Genomic DNA, 4,824 nt, shown 5'->3' on the forward strand with positions numbered 1-4,824 from the left:
TCTAAGGGCAGAAATGAAAGCTGAATTGGCAGAACTTAAAAATGCTATCAGTGAGATCTAATCTAATCTAGATAATCTAACAGCTAGGGTAGCGAGACAGAAGAATGAATTAGTGACCTAGAAGACCAAATAATGGATAAAAAGGGAAAAGAGGAGGCCAGGGAAAAACAATTCAGAATCCATGAAAATAGAATCAGAGAAATAAGTGACACCATAAAAGGTTCCAATGTCAGAATTATTGGAATCCCGGAGGGGGTGGAGAGAGAGAGAGGACTAGAAGATATATTTGAGCAAATCGTAGCTGAGAACTTCCCTAATCTGGGGAATGAAACAAACATTCCTGTCCTAGAGACAGAGAGGACCCCTCCCAATCAAGGAAAATAGGCCAACACCCCGGCATGTAATAATAAAACTTGCAAATCTTAGAACCAAGGAAACCATCTTAAGGGCAGTTAGGGGGAAGAGATTCCTTATGTACAGAGGGAGGAACATCAGAATAATATCAGACCTATCCACAGAGACCTGGCAAGCCAGAAAGGCCTGGCAAGACATATTCAGGGTACTAAATGAGAAGAACATGCAGCCAAGAATACTTTATCCAGCAAGGCTGTCATTTGGAATGGATGGAGAGATACAGAGCTTCCAAGACTGGCAGAAACTGAAAGAAATGTGACCACTAAGCCAGCCCTGAAAAAAATATTAAGGGGGGTTTTATAAAAGGAGAAAGACCTCAAGAGTGATACACAACAGAAATTTACAGGGACAATCTATAAAAACAAGGTCCTCACAGGCAACATGATGACAATTAATTCATATCTTTCAATAATCACTCTCAATGTGAATGGCCTAAATTCTCTCATAAAATGGCACAGGGTTGCAGACTGGATAAAAAGACAGGGCCATCCATATGCTGTCTACAAGAGACTCATTTTGAACCTAAAGACACATCCAGACTGAAAGTGAAGGGATGGAGATCCATCTTCCATGCCAGCGGACCTCAAAAGAAAGCTGGGGTAGCAATTCTTACAACAGACAAATTAGATTTTAAACTAAAGTCTGTAGTTAGAGACACAGAAGAATACTATATCATTCTTAAAGGGTCTATCCAACAAGAAGATCTAACATTTGTAAACATCTATGCCCCCAACATGGGAGCAGCCATCTACATAAGCCAACTGTTAACTAAAATAAAGAGTCATACTGATAGCAACATGTTAATTGTAGGAGACCTCAATACTCCACTCTGAGCAATAGACAGATCGCCTAAGCAGAAAATCAACAAAGAAACAAGAGCTTTGAATGACACACTGGACCAGATGGACCTCATAGATCTATACAGAATATTCCATCCCAAAACAACAGAATACTCATTCTTCTCAAGCGCACATGGAACATTCTCCAGAATAGACCACATACTGGGTCACAAATTAGGACTCAACCGATACCAAAAGATTGAGATTATTCCCTGCATATTCTCAGACCATAATGCTTTTTTTTCCTATTTATTTATTTATTTGATGTAGTGTTCCATGATTCATTGTTTGCATATAACACACAGCGCTCCATTCAATACATGCCCTCTTTAATATCCATCACTGGGCTAACCCAACCCCCACCCTCCTCCCCTCTAGAACCCTCAGTTTGTTTCTCAGATTCCATAGTCTCTCATGGTTCATCTCCGCCTCCAATATTCCCCTCTTCATTTTTCCCTCCCTAATATTTTCTTTTTTTTTTTAACATATAATGTATTATTTGTTTCACAGGTACAGGTCAGACCATAATGCTTTAAAACTGGAACTCAATCACAAGAAAAAATTTGGAAGAAATTCAAACACTTGGAAGCTAAAAACCACTCTGCTCAAGTATGTTTGGGTCAACCAGGAAATCAAAGAAGAACTTAAATAATTCATGGAAAACAATGAGAATGAAAATACATCAGTCCAAAACCTATGGGATACTGCAAAGGTGGTCCTAAGGGGGAAATACATAGCCATCCAAGCCTCACTCAAAAAAATAGAAAAATCCCGAATTCACCAACTAATTCTACACCTTAAAGAACTAGAGAAAAAAGCAACAAACGATGCCTAAGCCACTCATTAGAAGAGAAATAATTAAGATTAGAGCAGAGATCAGTGAATTAGAAACTAGAAACCCAGTAGATCAGATCAACGAAACTAGAAGCTGGTTCTTTGAAATAATTAATAAGATCAATAAATCACTGGCCAGACTTATCCAAAAGAAAAGAGAAAGGACCCAAATTAATAAAATTATGAATGAAAGGGGAGAGATCATGACTAACACCGAGGAAACAGAAACAATTATTAGAAATTATTATCAGGGGCGCCTGGGTGGCTCAGTGGTTAAGCGTCTGCCTTCAGCTCAGGTCATGATCCCGGGCTCCTGGGATCGAGTCCCACATCAGGCTCCCTGCTTGGCGGGAAGCCTGCTTCTCCCTCTCCCACTCCCCCTGCTTGTGTTCCTGCTCTCGCTGTCTCTCTCTCTGTGAAATAAATAAATAAAATCTTTAAAAAAAAAAATTTTTTTTTTAAAAAGAAATTATTATCAACAACTATATACCAATAAGCTGAGCAACCTGGATGAAATGGATGCCTTCCTGGAAACCTATAAACTCCCAAGACTGAAACAGGAAGAAATTGACAACATGAATAGGCAAATAACCAGTAATAGATTGAAGCAGTGATCAAAAACCTCCCATAAAACAAGAGTCCAGGCCCTGATGGATTCCCAGGGGAATTCTACCAAACATTCACAGAAAAAATAATACCTATTCTCCTGAAGCTGTTTCAAAAAATAGAAGGAAAACTTCCAAACTCATTCAATGAGGTCAGCATTACTTTAACCCCCAAACTAGGCAAAGACCCCATCAAAAAGAAGAATTTCAGACTGATATCCCTGATGAATATGGATAACAAAATCCTAGCTAATAGGATCCAACAATACATTAAAAGGATCATCCACCATGACCAAGCGGGATTTATCCCTGGGATGCAAGGGTGGTTCAACATTCGCAAATCAATCAATGTGATAGAACACATTAATAAGAGGAGAGAGAAGAACCATATGGTCCTCTCAACTGATGCAGAAAAAGCATTTGACAAAATACAGCATCCTTTCCTGATTAAAACTTTTCAGAGTATAGGGATAGAAGGAACATTCCTCAAGTTCATAAAATTGATCTATGAAAAACCCACAGCAAATATCATCCTCAATGGGGAAAAGCTGAGAGCCTTTCCCTTAAAATCAGGAACACGTCAAGGATGCCCATTCTCACCACAATTGTTCAACGTAGTAATAGAAGTCCTAGCAACAGCAATCAGACAACAAAAAGAAATAAAAGGTATTCAAATTGGCAAAGAAGAAATCAAACTCTCTCTTTTCATAGACGACATGATACTTTATGTGGAAAACCCAAAAGACTCTACCCCAAATTACTAGGACTCATCCAGCAATTCAGTAATGTGGCAGGATACAAAATTAATGCACAGAAATCAGTTGCTTTCTTATACACTGACAATGCAACTGTAGAAAGAGAAATTAGAGAAATGATTCCATTTACAATAGCACCAAAACCATAAGTACCTCAGAATAAACCTAACCAAAGAGGTACAGAATATATATTCTAGGAACTAAAGAACACTCATGAAAGAAATTGAAGAAGACACAAAAAGATGGAAAATGTCTATGCTAGCCAGAGCAATCTATACTTTCAATGCCATCCTGATCAAAATTCCAATGACATTTTTCAAAGTGCTGGAACAAACAATCCTAAAATTTGTATGGAATCAGAAAAGACCCTGAATCACCAAGGAAATGTTGAAAAAGAAAAACAAAGCTGGGGGCATCACACTGCCTGATTTCAAGCTATATTACAAAGCAGTGATCACCAAGACAGCATGGTACTGGCACAAAAACAGACATATCGACCAATGGAACAGAATAGAGAGCCCAGATATGGACCCTCAACTCTATGGTCAAATAATCTTCAACAAAGCAGGAAAAAAATATGCAATGGAAAAAAGACAGTCTCTTCAGTAAATGGTGCTGGGAAAATTGAACAGCAATATACAGAAGAATGAAACTCGACCATTCTCTAACACCCTACACAACAATAAACTCAAAATGGATGAAAGACCTCAATGTGAGACAGGAATCCATCTAAATTGTGAAGAACATAGGCAGTAATCTCTTTGACATCAGCCACAGCAACTTCTTTCAAGATACATCTCCAAAGGCTAGTGAAACAAAAGCAAAAATGAACTTTTGGGACTTCATCAAGATAAAAAAGCTTCTGCACAGCAAAGGAAACAGTCAACAAAACAGAGGCAACCCACAGAATGGGAGAAGATATTTGCAAATGACACTACAGATAAAGGGCTGGTATCCATGATCTATAAAGAACTTCTCACATTCAACACCCAAAAAAACAAATAATCAAGTCAAAAAATGGGCAGAAGACATGAACAGACACTTCTCCAAAGAAAACATACAAATGGGTAACAGACACATGAAAAAATGTTCATCATCATTAGCCATCAGGGAAATTCAAATCAAAACCACACTGAGATACCACCTTACACCAGTTAGAATGGCAAAATTTGACAAGGCAAGAAACAACAAATGTTGGGAGAGGTTGTGGAGAAAGGGGAACCCTCTTACACTGCTGGTGGGAATGCAAGTTGGTACAGCCACTTTGGAAAACAGTGTGGAGATGCCTCAGAAAATTAAAAATAGAGCTACCCTATGACCCAGCAATTGCACTCCTGGGTATTTACCCCAAAGACACAGATGTAGTGAAAAGAAGGG

The sequence above is a fragment of the Mirounga leonina genome, unplaced genomic scaffold (genome assembly GCF_011800145.1).
Source record: "Mirounga leonina isolate KUSES-001 unplaced genomic scaffold, KU_Mleo_1.0 Mir_151, whole genome shotgun sequence".
In the NCBI taxonomy this organism is placed as follows: Eukaryota; Metazoa; Chordata; class Mammalia; order Carnivora; family Phocidae; genus Mirounga; species Mirounga leonina.